Source organism: Petaurus breviceps, unplaced genomic scaffold, assembly GCF_028583685.1.
Source record: "Petaurus breviceps papuanus isolate PSGF00001 unplaced genomic scaffold, PetGlider_PUasm1.0 38, whole genome shotgun sequence".
NCBI classification, from domain to species: Eukaryota; Metazoa; Chordata; class Mammalia; order Diprotodontia; family Petauridae; genus Petaurus; species Petaurus breviceps.
The window spans coordinates 84,976,365-85,000,636 of NW_027186304.1; the positions used below are offsets into that span (position 1 = coordinate 84,976,365).

At 36.0% G+C, this 24,272-nt stretch overlaps 1 protein-coding gene across 3 annotated transcripts in view; it reads right to left on the reverse strand.

Annotated features, from left to right (window-relative positions):
* CUNH8orf89 (chromosome unknown C8orf89 homolog) overlaps positions 1-24,272 on the reverse strand; it is an 88,213-nt gene that overhangs the window by 44,277 nt on the left and 19,664 nt on the right. The window contains exon 1 of one of the 3 annotated variants that reach the window (XM_069100120.1): positions 6,906-7,130. The exons of the other annotated variants lie outside the window; for them this stretch is intronic. The gene's annotated coding sequence lies outside the window, so the exon portion shown is untranslated. Of the gene's footprint in view, positions 1-6,905; positions 7,131-24,272 lie in introns of those variants that run through there. 3 annotated transcript variants of the gene reach the window in all.

Here is a 24,272-nt window from a genome sequence, read left to right on the forward strand (position 1 = left end):
CAACTGATAAATGATCAAAAGATATGACCAGTTTTCAGATGAAGTAATCAAAGCTATCTCTAGTTATATGAAAATATACTCTAACACTACTGATTGGAGAAATGCAAATTAAAACAATTCTAAGGTACTACCCCATATCTAAGGAACTGGCTAACAGGACAGAAAAGGTAAATGACAAATGTTGGAGGGGATATGGAGAAAATGAGACATTAATGCATTGTTGATAGAGTTGTGAACTGATTCAACCATTTGTAATGGTAATGTAATTTGAATTTGAAGACCCCTTTTTATATTGGCAAGGTAGCAGGTACTTAGCACTTAGTAATTGATCAAGCCTCTGTTGGGGAAACAGAAGGTATGAACTCCTGTATCCTGTTACTGATGTAACAGGAAGGGGTTGCCTGAAACAGGAAGCTAATGCTACGTGTATTTAAGGAAAAGCCCCAGAGAGGCACAGTCAGAATTTCTTGGGACCAGCATCTGGTGGCAGAGCAGCGACAGAAGAGAGAATCGAGAACTGAGGCAGAATATCCTGAGAACTTGTAGTGGTGGAGCTTCATCTGAACAGGAGCCCAGGAGCCAGAAGCCCAGGAGCCCGGAGCCAGGAGCAAACTGAGGAAGCAGAAGACTGAGAAAGCATGACCAGGATGCTGAGACTTTGTTTATGGCTTGGTTAAGTCTTGAATTCCTGGGAGTAGAAATTATGAAGGATTTGAGATGGACTGGACCTTGTGAATTTCAGTGTGGAGCAGGACTTACCCAGAGAGCTGGACAAGGAACTGAGAGCTGTCTGCCACTGAACCCAGGTGACAGTCTGGTGAATCCAGGTAGAATCTGGGACCGTAGAAGGGGATCCAGGGAATCTGAGAACTAGCCCTAAGTCCAAGATGAAAAGACATCTCCAAGGGTACTGAGTAATGATGAAATTGTAATTTACTAGTGACCTAGGGGTGGAGGGGTTTGTGTATGATACTTAGTAATTGATTGATAAGTGACTGATTGAGTTAACTTAGTTGCTCCATGAGTGGAAGACTTTGAATAAGTGATTCAGTTAATATATTTTGCCCCATGAGTGGAAGACTTTGAAAAAGTGATTGATTGAGTTAACCTATTGTGCCTCATGAGTGGAAGACTTTGACTATTATACTTTGAGATTATTCTTCTTTGTTCTAAATATTGTGACCACTTTGGTGAAAACCATGTGGCCATTTTAATGACAAGCTGTTGTGAATATTCTACTGTGATTTTCTGTGATAAGTTGTAATATTGTGAAAGCTGTACCTTGATTTTCTGTGAATGTTTTGCTTTGATTTGTTATGGAATAAATAGGGTATTCACTATACCGTGTAATCAGAACCTTAAAAGCTGTTCACAGTAACATTCTTCTGGAAAGCAGCTCATGCATGGCATTACACCATTCTGTACAGCAATTTGGAACTATATCCAAAGGACTATAAAACCATGCATACCCTTTGACCTAGCAATACCACTACTAGGTCTGTGTCCCCAAAAAATTTTAAAAAAAAACAAAAAGGGACTAAATGTACAAAAATATTTATAGCAGTTCTTTTCTGGGGGCAAAGAATTAGAAATTGAGGGGATGCCCTTCAATTGGGGAATGGCTGAACAGGTTGTGATGTGATTATGATGGAACACCATTGCACTCTAAAAAATGATGAGGTAGAATGCTCTCAGAAAAAATATTTTCATGGGATAATATAAAATGAAATGTTCTATGTACAAAGTAACAGTAATACTGTAAGATGATCAGTTGTGAATAACTTAGCTCTTCTCAGCAATACAATGATCCAAGACAATTCTGAAGGACTTATTATGAAAACTGCTATTTATCCCCAGAGAAAAAACTATTGGTGTCTGAATGCAGATTGAAGCATACTTTTTTAAACTCTATTTTCCTTGAGTGTTTTTTGTCTACATTTTCTTTCATAACATGACTATCATGGATAAGTTTTTCATGACAACACATGTATAACCTATATCAAATTGCTTGCCTTCTCAATAGGGGGGAGGGAGAGAGGAAGGGAGAGAATTTGGAACTCTAAGTTATAAAAACAAATGTTGAAAATTATTTTTACATGTAACTGGAGAGAAATAGAATACTAAATAAATAAGAAATAAAAGTTTTTCAAAAAAGAAAAAGGCTTAATCCATTATTGTCATTAAATCCAGAATTCTTGGATACTTTCATGTGACCCATAATCCTAACTCTAGTAGGAGCCATGCAAAAATTGTTAATCAGAATGCCTCTTGCACAAATGTAAGATAAAGGCACTAAGTTTTCAGTATAAAAACTATTTAGCCTTGGTTCAAACTAGTGCTAAATATTACATTTACATACACAATATAGGTTAAAATTTGATATTTTTGTGATCAAGAACAATTTTTATATGATATAATTTAATAAGTCTTAAGATTCTTGTGAGATAAATAAGCAATACTACTTATTTAAGTAAATGGGTATATAAAGGTATGAGTAAACAATATATTCATATATAAAGCAAAGAAAATTGGAATAGAACTCAGGGACTCTAGTCTCTCTTGAGTTCTAACCCTCAGACTACAATAAATTCAATAATTATGATCTTTAGAAGTTTACTATGACTAAAAGTTTTTGCCCACTGGTTCCTTTACACTTGCATATTAGTAAATATAAGACTGCTTTTAAAAATCTGGTCCCTTCTCCTAAATAATGTCATCAATCACTGCCATCAAGGTAGAATTCCATCTGAGTACATATCAAATTAAGACATCTAGTGAAAATTAAAACTATGCATGGTAATTTATTTTAAAACTGCAATAAAAGAGCCTAAAATTGCCTTATCAAATGGGATAGGTGATCATTTTTAGTGAAGGAGTGCATGATTCCACAAAGAGAATGAAAGATGCATTTGGTTTTGGTTTTTTATTCTAGAAAACTTTTTATTGTAGGTGGAATGGGACACAGCTGGACACAGTAAGTTAGATAATTCCAATTTTTTTGGCAACATCTAAAGCATCATAGTCTGGAGCAAGACGTACATAGGCCTTCTTCTCTCCATCAAGCCAGATCAGTCTGCTGACCTTGGCCACGTCGATGTCATACAGCTTCTTTACGGCCTGCTTGATCTGATGCTTGTTGGCCTTGATGTCCACAATGAAGACTAGAATGGTGTTGTCCTCAGTCTTCTTCATAGCACACTCAGTGGTCAAAGGAAACTTAATGTCTATAGTGATCAAGCTTCTTTCTCTGAGGGGCACTTTTCCTAGGGTATTTGGGCTGCCTTGGCAGTCTTAGTATCTTGGGTTGCCAGAAGGTGGGGGATATTCGGATGTTCTTCTTTTTGTGGCTATGGACAACCTTTAGCACCTTCAAAGCCTTGGACTTGGTTTCTGTCTTGGGGTGGACAACAGCTTCCTTCTTCACCTTTGGGGAAAGGGTCTTCCGTGGTGCTTCTCATGAGCTTATAGAGCTAGTGTGTGTGTGGTTTTTTTTTAATATTAGTTTGAATGTAATGGACAAAACTCTTAAGTTGACTCTACATTCTGAAAATATAAGATTTTATTCAACCCAGTGGTAAACAGTAATCTTAATATGATTGTTCATTTGTAGATCACAGTCACATTAAAATACTAAATCCATAAGCATGAAGAGTTATGAAGATTAGATGTGATCTTGCAGCTAGGTGGTACAGTGGATAGAGCACTGGACTTGGGGTCAATAAGACCTAAATTCAAATCCAGCCTCAGACACATTAGCTGTATGATCCTGGAAAAGTCACTTAACCTCTGTTTGCCTCAGGTTCCTCAAAATAAATTCCAAAATCTGTAAAATTGGGGACAATAACAGCATTTATAGGGTTTCTATAAGGATCAAAAGAGATATTTGCAAAACATTTTGCAAACCAAAAGAGATTATATAAATACTATTATTGTCACTATTGCTATTATACTCAAGTATGTATTGTTTGCTAGTAAATACAAGTTACTGCAGCTGGGAAATACATAATTCACAACTGTGAACATGGATATAACCATGAAACAGGAGAGGACAGAAAAATAGATTAAAAACCAGAATTCAACAATATGTTGGTTATAACAAACACACTTAAAACAAAAAATGCACACAGAATTAAAAATAAGGGGCTACAGCAATATTTATATGCTTCAACTGAAGTAAAAAAGGCAGGAGTAGTAATCATGATTTTGAACAGAGTAGTAAAGAAAGAAACTACATTTAGCTGAAATGTACCATAGACAATCAATTAATATCAACACTAAACATATATGTGCCAAATGGCATAGCATTTAAATACTTAAAGGAAAAGTTAAATGAGGTAAAGGAAGAAGTAGATAGCAAAACTATAATAGTAGGAGGCTTCAATTTACCATTTACATGACTAGAAAAAAATATAACTAAAAAATAAATAAGAAAGAAGTTAAGGACCTGAAAAGAATTTTGAAAAGTTAGATATGATAGACCTCTAGACATGGTTGAATGGGAAAATAAAGGAGTATGCATATTTCCAAATATCTATTGCACCTTCACAAAAAGTAACCATGTATTAGAGTATAAAAACTTCACAAATACATGGAGAGAAAAGAGAACCCCTAAATACATCTTTTATGATCTATAATATGTTAAATTATATTCAACAAAAAAGTATTAATGAAATAATTAACTGGAGACTAAATAACTTAATCCTAAAGAATGGATGGGTCAAAGAACAATCAATTTAATTAAGGATACTGACAATAATACAAAAATATACCAAAATTTTGGCAATGGGGAAAATATATATCTCTAAATACTTCCATCAATAAAAGGAAGAACACATAAATAAAATGAGTATGTAACTTGAAAAACTAGAAAACCAACAAATTAAAAGCCCTAATTATGCACCAGGCTAGAAATTCAGGATATTAAAGAAGAGGTTAACACTGAAAGCAAGACCAAAACAAAACCACATTGAATTAATAAATAAAGCTTGGAGTGGTTTTGAAGAGAGGGGGGAAAAAACCAAATAAATAAACCATTAGCTAACTTGATTTTGAAGCTGTAAAAGAAATTAGTAAGAATTATTTTGCCCAATTACATGCTCCCAAAACCTGATGCTAAAATAAATGAATGCATGAAAAAATATGTAATGCCCAATTTAAGAGAAAAATAGAAGATTCAATCTTAGGAAAATAAATTGAACAAGCCATAAATGAACTTCAAAAGAAAATAACCTCAGGACCAGATGAACTGACAAGCAAATTTTGTTAAATATTTTTTTAAAAAATAATTTAAAACTACATAAGCTACATGAAAAAAAAATAGTGAAAGGTACCATGAAATCCCTTGTATGATACAAATATGATCTTGATACAAATCAGGGAAAATCAAAACAGAGGTTTTTCAGTATTAAAAAAAAACAATAAAAATAATTGGCTATATTAACAAGAACATCAAAAAAATCACATGGTGTATAAAAAAGCAAAGCTTATCCCATTAAAAACACTAGGAAGTATAGAAATAGAGCTTCTTTTTAACATGATAAATAGTATCTATCTAAAACCAAATGTCATTATTATATAATGGGGATAAATTAGAGACCTTTTACAATAAAAGCAGGGGTAAAGCAAGGATGTCCATTATCACCATTACTATTCAATACAGAACTAAAAACTAGCTATAACAATAAAATGAGGAAATTGAAGGAATAAACATAGGCAAAGAAGAAGCAAAATGATCACTTTTTCTAAGTGATGGCTTCCTTAGATAATCCTAGAGAGTCCACTAAAACATTAACTGAAACAATTAACTAGGTATAGATCAATACTATATATCAAGATAAGCTCTAAACAGCTACATGACTTGCAACATACAGGGTGACCTCAAAACAAAACAAAACAATTAAGAGGAGAAAGGAATAAGTTACCTGTCAGATCTATGAAGAGGGGTAGAGTTAATGACCAAAGAGAGATACAGAGTCACAGAAGGTAAAATGGACAATTTTGATCACATAAAATTTAAAAGGTTTTGCACAAGTAAAACAAATGCAGATAAAATTAAAAGAAAGGTAAACAAATAGAAAATCTTTGCAGCAAGTTTCTCTGATAAAGGTCTCATCTCTTTTTTTTTTTTTAAAGCAATTGGGGTTAAGTAACTTGCTCAAGGTTACACGACCAGTTATTTCTGGGTGTGGTGCTAAGTATCAGAGCCCGGATTCAATCCCAGGTCATCCCGACTCTGGGGCTGGTGCTCTTACTCACTGAGCCACCTGGCCACCCCTAAAGGTCTCATTTCTAATATGGAAGTGATTCAAATTTATATAAATAGGAGCCATTACCTAATTAATAAATGGTTATTGGAAATGACTAGGTAATTTTTAGATAAAAATAATGTAAGTCATCAATAACTGTGAAAAAATGCTTTAAGGGACTTAATACATTGTATTCAGCTGGAAGAAAATCATACTATTAAAATAATAGGTGGAATGTACTAGTATTTTGAACTGGTTTTAAATATTCATTTTTTTTCCTCTTTTAAATAAAATTTTTACTCGATTCTACCAGGTAAATATAAAAACATAAGGCTGCAAATGAATAATAGTTATATTTAGGTAGGCTATTACAGTAAGGCAATACTCAAGGTCACATGCACACCACTTCACTGCTGCTTGTATTCTGCTGAGTTTTGATTTTTATTCAGGTCATATTCTGGATCATTTTCCTCATCTTTCCACAATCCACATTCCTTCTTTCTTAGAAAAAGTTAGGAGGCAAAGTGCTGGACCTGTTGTCAGTTAGGCTTGAATTGAAATGCGGCCTTAGACTTACTAGCTATGTGACCCTGGGCAAGTCACTTAACCTCTTTGTCTCAGTTTCCTCAACCATAAAATGTGGACAATAATAGCACCCACCTTCCAAGGTTGTTGTGAAGATCAAATGAGAGAATATCTGTAAAATGTTTAGCACAATGCTTGAAAAATAGTAGGCACTTCCTAAATGCTTGCTTCCTTCTTCCTCTTTCTCATAATCAGCCTCTTTACTTTTCTTCATCATCTTCAGTATCTTCTTCTGTGAAGTATAACACTAATCTTGGGACAATATATATCCATGTAAAAAGGGACCAGTTTCAAAGTCTACAAGCTTGTCCATCATCAGTCAAGGCTCAACTTTCAGGAACTTCAGGAGGAAAAAAGAAATTGAAAAAAGAATCTTCAGAAAATATTTGACCAGAGTTCAACCTGATCCCATATGGTTTTTTCTTCTTCTTTTTTTAATATTTTTTTTCTCCAATTACAAGTTAAAATAACTTAAACTTTTTTCTATTTTTGGAAAAATTCTATGGAATTTTTGAATTCCAAATTTTATCTGTCCTTCCCTCCTTCCTCTCCCTGAGAGGATAAGCAATTTGATATGTTGCAAAACATTTCCACATTATTTATTTTGTACAAGAAGACCTGAACAAAAAAAGAAAAAAAAAAGGAAGAAAAAGATGAAAAAAAAGAAGGAAAAGAGGAAGGGAAAAAGGAAGGAATGAAGGAAGGAAGGAAAAAAATAGTATGCTTCGGCCTGTGTGCAGACAACATCAGGTCTTTTTCTGGGACTGGATAGCATGTTTCATCATGAGTCCTTTCAGACTTTGCTGGATCACTGTATTGCTGAGAATAGCTAAGCCAATCATAGTTCTTCAAAGTACAATATTGAAGTCACTATATACAAAGTTCTTCTTGTTCTGCTCACTTCACTTTGCATCAGTTCATATAAGTCTTTCTAGGTTTTTCTGAAACCATCCTGCTTGTCACTTTTTATACCATAATAACATTCCATCACCATCATATACCACAACTTGTTCAGTTATTCCTCAATTGATGAGCATCCCCTCAATGTCCAACTCTTTGCCACCACAAAAAGAGTTGCTATAAATATTTTTCTACAAGGAGATCAGTCCTTTTCCCTTAAAAAAAAAAAAACCGTCAGGGCAGAGGCCCAGAAGATGACCCCGGGCAGCACAGAGGCCCAGACGCCCAGATGAGGCCTGATCAACGTGGTGGCAAGTTGAACCACCAATCACAACGGCTGGGACTGGATGGAGCAGGGTAAGAGTCAAATGCAGGTCCCCTGGCAGGGCCAGCAACTACTCCTGCGACTACCAATCCACAGCTCAGAAATTGAAAAAGCCCCTATTTGGTCCTCTAGGGACCAGGATGGCAGAGGGAACCCTGGCTGCTCCAATCGCCCCACCTCTGACCTTGAAAATAGTAATTATTGCCCAAGGGCAAAACCTTAAACAGTAAACTTGGGAACCCTACAGGAAGGGTGTGGCTAGGGCCCTGACTCAAAATGGGTAGAAAGCAGACTGCAAAGACAAAAACTCCGGACTCCTTACTATAGTGAGAGGGAGGAACCAAATTCAAAGGGAGACAGTGTTGACTCCACACCCACAGATGAAGCCTTAACCGGGAACTGGTCTCAAACACAGAAAAGCATTCTTAGATGAGCTCAAAAGGAACTTTGAAAACCAAATAAGAGAGATAGAAGATAAAATGAATAATTCTTTTAAAATCAAAATTGCAAAATTAGAAAAACATTACAATGAAGAAAACAGCTCAATAAAAAGAAAAATGTGTGATATGGAAAAGGAGCTCCAAAAACTAACCGAGGAAAATAATTCACTAAAAACTGGAATCAACCAAACTGAAGCAAATAACTCTATAAGGAACCAAGAATTAGTCAAACAAACATCAAGAATGAAAAATTAGAAAAAGCGGTAAAATATCTCAATGGAAAAATAACTGACCTGGAAAACAGATCCAGGAGAGATAATCTGAGAATCATAGGCCTACCAGAAAATCATAATTAAAAAATGAACCTGGACAACATCTTCCAAGAGCTCATCAAGGAAAACTGTCCTGAGATCCAGAGTGTAAAACAGAAATCGAGAAATACCAACGGTCACCTCCTGAAAGAGATCCCAAATTGAAAAGTCCTCAAAATGTTATGGCCAAACTCCAGAACTACCAGGTAAAGGAGACAATACTACAAGTGGCCAGAAAGAAACAATTTAAATATCGCAGAACCACAGTGAGGAATGCACAGGATCTGGCAGCCTCTACACTGAAAGATCAGAGGAAGTGGAATACAATTTTTCACAAGGCAAAAGAGCTTGGGTTACAACCAAGGATCACCTACCCAGTGAAACTGAACATATTCTTCCAGGCAAGGAGATGGTCATTAAACAATATAACAGATTTCCAGACCTTCCTGATGAAAAAGCCAGAGCTCAATGGAAAATTCAACCTCCAATTAAGAGATGCAAGAGAGACACAGAAAGGTAAACAAGGAAAACACACACACAGACACACACACACACACACCCTGTTATTTAATAAGAGCAAACTGTTTATAGACAAGTAGAGGGTATGGGTATAAATTACACAAAATGAGGATAAAAAAAAAACCTTATTAAGGTCTACAAAGGGACTGCAATGGAAGAAGAGGAAAGAATAAAGTGGAAAAGGGTAAATTATGCCACACAAAGAGGCATAAAAACAATATAGTAGAGGGAAAGAAGGGAGGGAGATGAGCATTATATGAGCTTTTCCCTCATTGGCTCTGATGCAAGGAGGGAATAACACAACCAGTTAAGCATAGGCCTCTATCAAGAAGAGACACAAAAAGCATCATAATAGAGGGAAAGAGGGGAGGGAGAGGAGCTTTGCATGAGATCTGTTCTTGTCAATCTTGGTTCAAAGAATAACATACTACATTAAGTATAAAAATCTATCATATCCTACAGGCAGTAGGAGGGGGAAGGGCTATGAAAGGGGGGGTGGTAAGAAGAGAGGGAAGAAGTAAGGGGGAAGGGGAGGAAAAGGGAGGGGGGCTGATAAGAAGGGAATACTGAGGGAGGTGGTGGTCAAAAGGAAAACTCTTAAGGAAAGGAAGGGAGAAGGAGAGAAAAATAAAAGCATAAACAGGGGAAGGAATAGGATGGAGGGAAAGAGACAGATAGTAATCATAACTGTGGAAGTGAATGGGATGAACTCTCCCATGAAACGGAGGCAGATAGAAGAATGGATTAAAAACCATAATCCTACAATATGCTGTTTACAAGAAACACATCTGGTAAAGCGTCAGCCCCAGAGTCAGGAGGACCCAAGTTCGGTTCCAGCCTTAGACACTTAACAGCCACACAAAAAAAAAACTAGCTGTGTAACCTTGGGCAGGTTACTTAACCCCAACTGCCCTCCAAAAGGCAAAAAAACAAAAAAAACAAAAAACAAGAAACACATCTGAAACAGAGGGACACACACAGGGTAAAGGTAAAAGGCTGGAGTAAAATATATCATGCCTCAGCTAAAGTAAAAAAAGCAGGGGTAGCAATCCTTATCTCAGATAAAGAAAAAGCAAAAACTGACATAGTTAAAAGAGATAAGAAAGGTAACTATATCCTGCTAAAAGGCACCATTGAGAATTAAGCAATATCATTACTTAACATATATGCACCAAGTAGTATAGCATCCAAATTCCTAGAGAAGGTAAGGGAATTAGAGGAAGAAATAGATAGCAAAACTATACTAGTGGGGGACCTTAATCTCCCCCCTCTGACCTGATAAATCCAACCTCAAAACAAACGAGAAAGAAGTTAAGGAGGTGAATAGAATTTTAGAGAGGGTAGGTATGACAGATCTCTGGAGAAAACTGAATGGGGATAAAAAGGAATATACCTTCTTCTCAACAGTACATGGCACATACACAAAAATCAACCATTTACTAGGACATAAAAACCTTGCAATTCAGTGCAGAAAGGCAGAAATAATAAATGCATCATTCTCAGATCGTGATGCAATAAAAATCATATGCAATAAAGGGCATGGAAAGACAAACTAAAAACTAATTGGAAAGTAAACAATTTAATCCTAAAGAATGAGTGGGTCAAACAAGAAATCATAGAAACAATCAGTAACTTCATTCAAGAGAATGACAACAATGAGACAACATACCAAAATGTGTGGGATACAGCAAAGGCAGTTCTTAGGGGAAGTTTTATATCCCTGAGTGCATACATGAATAAATTAGAGAAAAGGGAGGTCAATGAATTGGGCATGCAATTGAAATAGCTAGAAAAAGAACAAACTGAAAATGCCCAATTAAATACTAAATTAGAAATAATGAAAACCAAAGAAGAGATTAATAAAATTGAAAGTAAGAAAACTATTGAATTAATAAATAAAACTAAGAGCTGGTTTTATGAAAAAAACAATAAAACTGATTGACCATTAACCAATATGATAAAAAAAAAGAAAGAAGAAAACCAAATTATGAGTATCAAAAATGAACAGGGTGATTCTACCTCCAACGAAGAGGAAATTAAAACAATAATTAGGAATTATCTTGCCAAATTATATGCACATAAATTTGACAATCTTAGGGAAATGGATGAATATTTACAAAAATATAAGCTGCCCAGATTAACTGAAGAGGAAGTAAATCACTTAAATAACCCCATCTCAGAAAAAGATGAACAAGCCATCAGTAAACTCTCTAGGAAAAAATCTCCAGGGCCAGATGGATTTACTAGTGAATTCTATCAAACATTTAAAGAACAATTGATTCCAATGCTCTACAAACTATTTGGAAAAATCAGTGAAGAAGGAGTCCTACCAGATTCTTTTTATGACACAAACATGGTACTGATACCTAAATCAGGAAGAGACAAAATGGAAAAAGAAAATTATAGATCAATTTCCCTCATGAATATAGATGCAAAAACTGTAAATAAAATATTAGCAAAAAGACTACAGCAACTTATCACAAGAATAATACACTTTGATCAGGTAGGATTTATTCCAGGAACTTAAGGATGGTTTAATATCAGGAAAACCATCAGTATAATTGATCATATCAACAACAAAACTAGCAGAAACCACATGATTATCTCAATAGATGCAGAAAAGGCTTTTGACAACGTACAACATCCATTCCTATTAAAAACACTAGAAAGTATAGGAATAAATGGAGCCTTCCTGAAAATAATAAGTAGCATCTATTTAAAGCCATCAGCAAGTATTATATGTAATGGGGATAAGCTAGAAGCATTTCCAATAAGATCAGGAGTGAAACAAGGATGTCCACTATCACCCATCTTATTCAATCTGGTAATAGAAATGTTAGCAGTAGCAATTAGAGAAGAAAAAGAAATCAAAGGAATCAAATTAGGCAAAGAAGAGACCAAGTTATCACTCTTTGTGGATGATATGACGATATACTTAGAGAATCCTAAAGAATCAAGTAAAAAACTACTTGAGACAATAAATAAATTTGGCAAAGTTGCAGGATATAAAATAAACCCACATAAATCCTTGGTATTCCTATATATTTCTTTTTTTAAAAGCAATTGGGGTTAAGTAACTTGCTCAAGGTTACATGGCCAGTTATTATTATTTTTGTGTGGGTGCCTAGTATCAGAGGCCAGAACCAATCCCAGGTCTCCCAACACTGGGGCAGGCGCTCTTACTCACTGCACCACCTGGCCTCCCCTAAGCAATTGGGGTTAAGTAACTTTCTCAAAGTTACATGGTCAGTTATTTTGTGTGGGTGTTAAGTATCTGAACCAGGAACCGAACCCAGGTCTTCCGACTCTGGGGCCGGTGCTCTTACTTACTGCACCACCTGGCAGCCCCATTCCTGTATATTTCTAATGAAATCCAACAACAAGAGATAGAGAAATCCCATTTAAAGTTACAGTAGACATTATAAAGTATTTGGGAATCTACCTGCCAAAACAAACCCAGGACCTATATGAACACAACTACAAAACACTTTTCACACAAATAAAGTCAGATCTAACTAATTGGAAAGACGTCAATTGCTCATGGCTGGGTCAAGCTAATATAATAAAAAAATGACAATTTTACCTAAATTAAACTACATATTTAGTGCCATACCAATCAATTTACCAAAAAATTACTTTACAGACCTAGAAAAAATTGTAACAAAATTCATTTGGAAGAACAAACAGTCCACAATATCAAGGGTATTAATGAAAAGAAATGCTAGGGAAGGTGGCCAGATTTTAATCTGTATTATAAAGCAGCAGTCATCAAAACTACTTAGTACTTGTTGAGGAATAGAGCAGTGGAACAATGGAATAGATTGGGTACACGAGACTCAGCAGTCAATGACTATAATAATGTATTCTTTGATAAACCCAGAGAACCCAGTTTTTGTGATAAGAACTCACTATTTGACAAAAACTGCTGGGAAAACTGGAATATAGTATGGCAGAAACTGGGCATAGACTACTACCTAACACTATATACCAAAATTAAGTCTAAATGGGTGCGTGATCTAGGTATAAAGGATGATACAGTAAGCGATTTGGGAAAGCAAGGAATAGTCTATTTGTCAGATCTATGGAGAGGGAAAGACTTCATGACCAAACAAGAATTAGAGGGCATTATAAAATGCAAAATGGATAACTTTGATTACATTAAATTGAAAAGCTTCTGTACAAACAAAGCCAATATAACCAAGATTAAGAGAGAAGTGGGAAATTGGGAAAGAATTTCTACAACCCATGTCTCTGATAAAGTCCTCATTTCTAAAATATACAGAGAATTGAGTCAAATCTATAAGAATACAAGCCATTGCCCAATTGGTAAATGGTCAAAGGATATGAACAGGCAGTTCTCAGAGGAAGAAATTAAAGATATCTATAAGCATATGAAAAAATGCTCTAAATCACTACTGATTAGAAAAATGCAAATCAAAACAACTCTGAGGTACCACATCTCACCGGTCAGATTGGCTAAGATGACAAAACAGGAAAATGACAAATGCTGGAGAGGATGTGGAAAAATTGGAACACTAATACATTGCTGGTGGAGTTGTGAACTGATCCAACCATTCTGGAGAGCAATCTGGAACTATGCCCAAAGGGCTATAAATAATTTCATATTCTTTGTCCCAGCAATACCACTTCTAGGGTTGTATCCCAAAGAGATCATAGAAGTGGGAGGAAGACCCATATGTACAAAAATATTTATAGCAGCTCTTTTTGTGGTAGCAAAGAATTGGAAATTAAAGGGATGCCCATCAACTGGAGAATGGTTAAACAAGTTTTTGTATATGAATGTAATGGAATACTATTGCACCATAAGAAACAAAGAGCAGATGGACTTCATATTTACCTGGAGAGGCTTATATGAACTGATATTGAGTGAGAAGAGCAGAACCAGGAAAAATTTGTACACAATTACAGATACAATGTATGTAATGACCAACTTTGATAGACTGAACTCTTCTCAGAAATGCAGGGCTATAAGTAAACTCCAAAAGATTCATGATGGGGAGAGATGTCTACATTCAGAGAAAGAACTAGAAAGAACAGTTTGAATGCAGATTGAAGCAAATTACCTACTCTCTTTCTTTTTCTTATTTGGTTTTGTTTCCTCTTTCCCATAGTTTATTCCATCCGATACAATCCTTCTTTATAACCTGATTAATGTCTAATGTGAAACTATTTGCAGATCCTATATTTGATTGTATGCCGCCATGGGGGGAGGGGGGGAAGGGGAAGGAGGGGGAGAAAATTTGAAACTCAAAGAACTGGGGAACTGAATTTTGTAAACTCAAAGTAAATGAACAAATTAATAAAGACAAAAAAAAAAAAAAAGGTTCCCGCCTTTAAAGGGAAGGAATTAATTTTAAAAAAAAAAAAAAGAAAGAAAAAATCTGTCGGGGATATAATAATTACTGCATCAAAGGGTTTGCACAGTTTGATTGCCCTTTAGGCATAGTTCTGAATTGCTCCACAGAATGGTTGGATCAGTTCATAATTCCAACAATAATGCATTCGTGTCCCCGTTTCCCCACATCCCCTCCAGCATTTATCATTTTCCCTTTTTTGTCCTTTTAGTGGTACCTCAAAGTTGTTTTGTGTTTGTCTAATCAATGGTGATTTAGAGTATTTAGTCATATAACTATAGATAGCTTTGATTTCTTCATCTGAAAACTGCCTGTTTATAACTGCTGACCATTTATCAATTGGTGAATGACTTGTATTCTCATAAATTTAATTGAGTTGTCTTGCTGCAAAAATTTTCCTGTTTTTAGTTTTCCTTCTAATTTTGGTTGCACTGGTTTTGTTTGTGCTAAAACTTTTTAATTTTATATAATCAAAATTATCTAATTTACATTTCATAATACTCTCTTTTTCTTGTTTGGTCCTAAATTCTTCCCTTAGGGGAGGCTAGGTGGCGCAGTGAATGGTGGAGCACTGGCCCTGGAGTCAGGAGGACCTGAGTTCAAATCCAACTTCAGACACTTAACACTTACCAGCCGTGTGACCTTGGGCAAGTCACTTAACCCCAATTGCCCTGCCTTCCCCCCTCCAAAATAAAAGCAAAAACAAAAACTAAATGTTTCCCTTATCCATAGAAATGACAAGTAAACTATTCCATGCTCTCTTAATCCACTTATAGTATCACCCTTTATGACTAAATCATGTCCCCTTGATCTTATCTTGAGATGTTGATCTATACCTAGTTTCTGTCATTTTATTTTCTACTTTTCCCAGCAGTTTTTGTCCCCAAAATGTAGATCTTTGAGTTTATCATTTATGAGATTACTATGGTCATTTACTATAATGTATTGTGTACCTAATCTATTCCACTGATCCACCACTCAATTTCTTAGCCAATACCAGATTGTTTTGATAATTACTGCTTTATAATGCAATTAGATCTCTTTTAGGGCCACCTTCCTTTGCATTTTTAAAAATTGATTCCTTTGATATTCTTGGCCTTATTCCAGAAGAATTTTGTTATTTTTCCCTAGCTCTATAAGATAATTTTTGGTAGTTTGATTGGTATGTCACTGAATAATTTTGGTGGAATTATCATTTTTATTATACTGGCTTGGCCTACTGAATAATTTTTTTCAATTGTTTAGATCTGGTTTTGTGTGAAAAGTGTTTTGTAATTATGTTCATATAGTTCCTGAGTTTGTCTTGGCAGGTAGACTCCCAGGCATTTTATATTGTCTACAATTATCTTTTTTTGTTTTGTTTTGTTTTGTTTTGCCTTTTGGAGGGCAATTGGGGTTAAGTAACTTGCCCATGGTTACATGGCTAGTTTTGTGTGTGTGTGTGTGTGTGGGTGGGTGTTAAGTGTCTAAGGCTGGAACTGAACTTGGGTCTTCCTGATTCCAGGGCCGGCGTTTTACTCACCATGCCACCTAGCCGCCCCTTGTCTACAGTTATCTTAAATGGAATTTCTCTATCTCTTGCTGTTGGACTTTGTTGGTAATATACAGAAATGTTGATGATTTATGTGGGTTTATTTTGTATCCTGCAACTTTGCTAAAGTTGTTCATTATTTCAAATCACATTTTAGTTGATTCTCTAGGATTGTCTAAGTATGCCATCATACCATTTGCAAAGAGTTATAGTTCTATTTCCTCATTGCCTATTCTAATCCCTTCAATTTCTTTTCTTCTATAGCTAGCATTTTCAGTACAATATAGAATCATAGTGGTGATAATGGGCATCCTTGCTTCACCCCTGATTGTAATGTGAAGGCTTCTAGCTTAACCCCATTACAGATAATGCTGTCTGATGGTTTTAGATAAATATTATTTATTGTTTTAAGATAAGCTTCATTTATTCTTATGCTCTCTAGTGTTTTTAATAAGAATGTTTTATTTTGTCACAGGCTTTTTCTGCACTATTGAGATAATTATATGATTTGATGGTTTTGTTACTGATATGGTCAATTATTCTGATAGTTTCCTAATATTGAACCAGCCCTGCATTCCTGATATAAATCCCACCTAGTAATAGCGTATGATTCTTCTGATATATTACTATAGTCTCCTTGCTAGTATTTTATTTAAAATTTTGGCATCAACATTCATTAGGGAAATTGGTCTATAATATTCTTCCTCTGTGCTCTTCTTGGTTTAAGTATCAGCACCATATTTGTGCCATAAAAGGAATATGGCAGGACTCTTTCTTGGCTGATTTTTCCAAATAGTTTACATAGTATTGGGATCAAATTTTCTTTAAATGTTTGGTAGAATTCACTTGTGACTACATCTGGTCCTGGGGATTTTTTCTTAGAAAGTTCACTAGTTCAATTTCTTTTCCTAAGATTGGGTTATTTAAGTATTCTTGTTTCCTCTTCTGTTAATCAGGGCAACTTATGTTTTTGTAGATATTCATCCATTTCATTTAGATCATCAAATTTATTGGCATATAATTGGGCAAAATAGCTCCTAATAATTGTTTTAATTTCCTCTTCATTTGGTAGTGAATTCACCCCTTTCATTTTTTATACTGCTAATTTAGTTTTTTTTAACCTAATTAACCAATAGTTAATTTATTTTTTTTTCATAAAATCAAGCTTCTAGTTTTATTAGTTTGATAGTTTTCTTACTTTCAATTTTTATTCATCTCTCCTTTGATTTTTCAGGCTTTCTAAATTGGTGTTTAGTTGGGGATTTTTAATTTGTTCTTCTAGTGTTTTTTTTTCAGTTGCATGCCCAATTCATTGACTTTCTCTATCTCTATTTTATTGATATAGCAATCAGAGATATATTGTCCCCTAAATACCACTTTGGCTATATCCCATACATTTTCGTATGCTGTCTCACTGTCATCATTCTCTTTAATGAAATTATCAATTGTTTATATGATTTGTTCTTTGACTCACTCATTTTTTGGGATTAGATTATTTAGTTTCCAATTAATTTTTTATCTATCTTTACTCTGCCCATTATTGAATGTAATTTTTAATGCATTATGATCTGAATAGGATTCATTTAATATTTTTGCATTTGGTTGTTAAGTTTCTATGTCCTAATACAGTCAATTTTTGTTTAGGTGCCATGTGCTGCTGAGAAAAAGTATTTTTCTATTCTGATTCAATTTTCCCCAGAGATTTGTCATATCTAACTTTTCCACAATTCTATTTACCTCAAACTTCTTCCTTGCTTATTTATTAGATTTATCTAATTTTGAGAGGGGAAAGTTGAAGTCCTCCACTAGTATAGTTTTATGGTTTATTTCCTCCTGTAATTCATTCTAATTCTTCAAAAATTTAGATGCTCTGCCATTTAGTGTATCTATGTTTAATATTGATATTACTTCATTGTCTGTGGTACCTATTTCAGCAAGATACAGTTTCCTTCCCTATCTCTTTTAATTAGATCTGTTTTTGCTTTTGCAATCATGAATGCTATCTGCTTTTTTTTTTTGCTTCAGCTGAAGCATAACAGATTTTTCTCTAGACCCTTACCTTTACTCTGTGTGTCTCTGTGCTTCAAATGTGTTTCTTGTAAATTATATATCGTAAGATTTTGGTTTTAAATTTATTCTGTTACTTCCATTTTATGTGTGAGTTCATCACATTCATATTTATAGTTATGGTAACTATGTATTTCTCTCTATTCTATTTTTTCTCCTTGTTTATTCTTCTTTCTCTCTTGCCTCCACCCTGTCTCTCCTCACAAGTGTTTTATTTCTATCACTACCTCCCCCAATCCACCCTCCCTTCTATCAGTCCATACCTCCCCTTTCTCTTATCTATGTCCCTATTTGCTTCCCTATAGAGTAAGATAGATTTTCATATCCAATTTAGTGTGTATGTTATTTCCTCTTCGAGCCAATTCTTTTGATAGTAAGGTTTAACTTTTGTCCACCTCCCCACCCCATCTTTCCCTCCATTATAAAAACTCTTTCAGTCCTCTTTTACGTAATTTACCTCATTCTGTATTTTCCTCTTTCTTCTTCCAGTGCAATCTTGCTTCTCACCCCTTTATTTAGTTTTTTGGTGGTATTATCCCATCAAAGTCATCTTATATCCATACCCTCTATCTATGTATAAACCTTATAACTTTCCTTATAGTAATAAAGTTCTTAAGAGTTACAAATATTATCTTGCCATATAGGAATATAAACAGTTTAAATTTATTGAAGCTCTTAAGTTTTCTTTCTTTCTTTTTTACCTTTTTATGCTTCTCTTGAGTCTTGTATTTGAAGATGAAAATTTTCATTCAGCTCTGGTCTTTTAATTATGAATGCTTGAAAGTCCTCTATTTTAATTAAGAATCCATTCACCTCCCCCCCCCAAAAAAAAAGGATTATACTTAGTTTTGCTGGGTAGGTGATTCCTGATTGTAATCCTAACTCCTTTGCTTTTCAAAATATCATATTCCAAGCACTCTGGTTCTTTAATGTGGAACCTGCTAAATCTTATATAATCCTTACTGTAGCTCCATTGTATCTAAATTGTTTTTTGGCTACTTGCAGTATTTTCTCTTTGACCTAGGAGCTCTGGAATTTGGCTATGACATTCCTGGAAGTTTTCATTTTGGGATATCTTTCAGGTAGTGATTGGTAGATTCTTTCTATTTCTATTCTACCCTCTGGTTCTATGATATCAGGGCACTTTTCCTCAATAATTTCTTGAAAAATGTTATCCAGGTTTTGGTTTTTGCTTCATTTTGTTTTTTTGGATCATGACTTTCAGGTAGTCCAATGATTCTTAAATTATCTGTCCTGGATCTATTTTCCAAGTCAGTTGTTTTCCCATGAGAAAATTTACATTTTTCTTCTATTTTTTATTTTATTTTGTCCTATCTTGATTTCTCATGAATTCATTAGCTTCCACTTACCCAATTCTAATTTCTGAGTAATTATTTTCTTCAATGAGCTTTTGTACTTCCTTTAGTCAATTCTATTTTTTAAGGTGTTATTTCCTTCAGTGAATTTTTACATATATTTTTCCACTTTTTGATGTTTCTTTTACCAAGCTATTGACTCTTTTTTCTCTTATATTACTCTCCTTCTTCCTCCCCAATTTTTCTTCTACTTCTCTAATTTGCTTTTTCAAATCTTTTTTAAGCTCTGCCACTTCTTTCTGGGCCTGAGACCAAATGCCATTTTCCTTTGAGGCTTCATATGTAGCCATTATGGCATTGTTGTTCTCTTCTAGATTTATACTTTGATCCTCCCTGTCATCACAGTAACTTCCTATAGTCAAGATTTTGGTTTTTGCTCATGTGTGTATGCGTGTGTACACACACACACACACACACACTTTTGCCTATTTTGTTATTTGGCATTTTTATGTGAGAGTTGGGCTCTGCTCTTTCACTGTCCCAAGCTTCATGTGCCAGGCTTTGCTGCTGGATTGTTTTGGAGGCAGGGACTCTTTGCTGACCAATCCTGGGGACAGAATCTTGATGTTGGCTAGCCCTGGGGCATGATCTGGCTGCTGGTCAGTCATAGGGGTGAGGCCTCACTGGGGGCCTGTGCTGGGGATGGGACTGCTGAGGTAGGATCTGGCTGTGCTGCAGACTTCTGGCTTACACCAGGGTAGGGCCTCACTAGTGGACTGCCCAGGGGCTTAGAGCTTTGCTGCAGAATCCTGCAGTAATGCCTGCAGCTGCTGCCCTCCACTTCAATCCCCTCCTACCCCAGTGAGAAACACCTTTCCTGATGTGCTGGTAAGCTGCTTCACCACTGTAATGGTAATGGGATTTGAAGATCTTCCATGCCCTTTTAACCCGCTGACATAGCAGGAAGGGGTGGGGCAGGAGGGAGCTAGAGCCAATGAGGAGCTGGCCTGGAGCCAGCATAGTGACTAGAAGAGGTGGTGATGCCAGCGGACAGAACACAACACCAGAACTTCTGCTAAGGACTCCTGCTGAGGACTGTCAGAGACGGGAGCTGCATGGGGCCAGAGCTGCTGGGAACGAGCCGTGTGGAGGCTGAGCAGTTACTATGAATGAGGCGAGGAGATTCTTTGCCTGAGGTAGCCTGTTTTGTTTTGAAGGCTTGAGAATGTGGGTGTTTACTGCATTAACTATGTGTGCCAACTCCATGGCTACTGTGATGGTTTTGACTTTCTGGTTTTGGGTCTGTTTTCTGGTATTTGAATAAATGTTCTAGCTATGTTCCTCCATGTAGAGAGCCTGTCACATTTTGTGATCAATAACCATATCAGCATACTTATAGTCACCATAGGCATCATGAATACTGTATTGTTGTTACACCCACTCCTAAATCAATCCTGAGGGGGTTTCAATGTTATTTGGAGGGGAATTTGGGAGAGGTCCAGGGGGTTCCTGTCGTACTCCACCATCTTGCCATTGGAAGTTCATATCCTTTCTAAAAGTTTTCAAAGTAGTATTTTTTTACCTCCCCCTGCCCCAATCTACTTGATAACCTGTGCACCTCATAATTTCTGGTTCACCACATTAGAAGAGATCTGAATCATCTATCTGGCTCCGACTACATGCAATATATCTTTGTCAACACCTCATTACTGAAATATTCATTGGGTTCAGAGTGAAATTCTAACATGAAACTCATAGGCTGGCCAGCAGCTGAGAACTTCATTTCATCTTTCAAGAGCTTTGGAATAGGTTCATCATGTTCTTGAACCATATCATTGAGCAAATCAGCATTTTTTAAAAAGCCAAAATTCAGGAATTCCTTTAGGGTGTTCTTTTTCTTTATCTTTTTTTCTCCTCTTCAAACCTAGCCTTCTCTTTTATCTTTTTTTTATGAAATTTCTTCATTATCATCTGGTTTCTATGCATATTTTGCTTCTGTAGGTTCATAAATTGCATTAATTTCACTTCTTCTATCAAAAAGTAGCTGTAAAGAAGAGCATACTTTGAAGGGCATGAACTCCCCATAGACTGTGGCTTCTATCTGCACATTTAACTTAAAGGTTTCTGCGGGCACTGACACATTGCTTAATTAGTTTTGTCAAGTTTTCAGTGCAACAGTTCATGTTCCCACCCAACCATACAATATTTCTTAGAGGGCTGCAAGAATTTGAGGATTCTAAATCACCTGAACAACAAGCTGTTGAACTTTGCTATTTATATCTTCACCAGTTTCTTTTTCTCCCACTTTAACTTTCTGGTCAAGTTCAGATGGTTCTCTGTCATCAATGTTTGCCACAGTTGATATTTATAGCTGCTAATGGGGATCAAGGAACCAGAACAGCCCAGGGTAACTCAGAGCAATGGTGTCAAGGGAAGAGAAAGAAGAGAAAAAAGAAGAGGTGAAGGAAGATGCAGTATCCTGGGCAAATAGTGCCTTTAAAAGGGTGATAGCCCCCTTCTCCTGTTCAAACCTCATCTGGAACAGTCTACTCCAATCTAAGTGCCATTCTGAGTTTGAAAGGATGTTGATAAACTGGAGAATGCCCAGAAGAGGATTATCATGATGGTAAAGGGTACAGAGTAAAATCATATGAGTGTCAATTGAAGAAACTGGGCATTTTTAGCCTGGAAAAGACTCAGAGAGAACACATAGCTGTCTTCAAGTAAATAGGATTAGATAGATAGCATTTATATGGTAATTTAGGTTTTCAAAGTGCTGTGCATATGTAATCTCATTTGTTCTTCACAACAACCCTGGGAAGTTAATGCTATTATTACCTCATTTTACAGCTGAGGAAACTGAAGCACAGAGAAGTTAGGTGATGTTCCCTGAGTGACACAGCTAGTAACTGGGACAAGATCTGAACTCAGGTCTTTCTGAGTTCAAATCCACTGTTCTTACCCAGGATAATACCTAGCTGCTTTGTGAAAGCTGTCATATGGAAGAGGTACTATACTTGTTCAGTATGGCTCCAGATGCTAGAATTAGAAACAATGGGTAGAAGTTGTATAGAGGCAAATGTGAGGAAGCTACATGGTACAGTGAATAAAGCACTGAACTTGAAGTCAAGATGATCTGGGTTTGACTCTCCCCTGTGCCATTTAGTTACTGCGTAACCCTGGATAAGTCATTTAACCTCTGTCTACCTCAGTTTCCTCACCTGTAAAATGGGGATAATAATAGGACCTCCTTCATGGATTACTGTGAGGATCAAATGAATAATGCTGTATATTACATACATATTGTAAAGTTTGACCAAGGTGCAGTTTTCTCCTGCTTCTGATGAATTTGCAAGTCTGCTTTCACTGCTTCTGGAGCCCTGTTATGTCAGAGGGAAAAAAAAGCTGGCGGTAGACAAAACATTATTTGGGGTACACAGCTGCACCAACTGTCAAAAATGCTATTGTCAGTATTTTTCTATAAGTATGTTCTATAAGCTTAAAGCCTCCATCAAGGAGAAACTGTCACAGCGGTCCCAAGACCACCAGGTCTAATCTTGTAATGGACGGAGATACAGACTGATGGCTGTAGGTGAGGAAACTGCTATCCAAAGAGCTGGCTACAGAGTGTGCTTCTTGGGAATCCACCTCCTCCTGCCCCCACCACTGCCTTGCATCCTTTTTTAAACAGTTTTTACAACCTCTGCCCACTCATTTCAAGTTCAAGGAATTATCAGCTTCTTGGTCTTACAATCAGAGAATCACCTTCTAGCTTCTATGCCCTTAGAGGGAATTTTGGAGATGAATAGGAATTTAGTGATCTTAGGGCATAATTGCTATCCATAATGTAAATCAAATATTTTCTTTTCTGATATTATCTATCCTTAAACTGAGCCTCTCTAAGACTCAGTTTCCTCATCTATAAAACAAGGCAGTTGGACTAGATAACTGCTAAAGTGTCTTTTAGCTCTCAATCTATGATACTATCATCTTCAAACTTTAAGGGATGCCTCTAATTTAGTATGTCAGAAAGCATTTTTTTTTTTTGCTTTTTAGAGGGGGGAAGGCAGGGCAATTGGGGTTTAGTGACTTGCCCAAGGTCACACGGCTAGTAAGTGTTAAGTGTCTGAGGCCATATTTGAACTCAGGTCCTCCTGACTCCAGGATCAGTGCTCCACCTAGCCACCCCTCAGAAAGCATGTATCAAGCAGTTACAATGTACCAGGCAGGCAGCTAGGGGGTGAAGTAGATAGAGTGCCAGGCCTGGAGTCTATAAAAATTCCTCTTCCTAAGTTCAAATCTGGCTTTAGACACTTACTAGCTGTATGACCCTGGGTAAGTCACTTAGCCTTGTTTGCCTCCGTTTCCTCACCTCCTTATAGGTTTGGAAATGAGACCTTGATCAGAGAAACTTCTTGTAAATTTTTTTTTCACAATTATCTGTTTCCTTTCGATTTTAACTACATTAGATTTCTTTGTGCAACAACTTTCAATCTATTTTTTTCAGCAAAATTGTCCATTTTATCTTCTGTGATCCTATCAGGCTTAGTCATGAATACTTCCTCTATCCATAAATCTGAAAAGCAATTTCTTCCTTGGCTTCTCTAATTTATTTATGACGTGACTTCTTACATCTAACATATATGCATGTGGAGGTT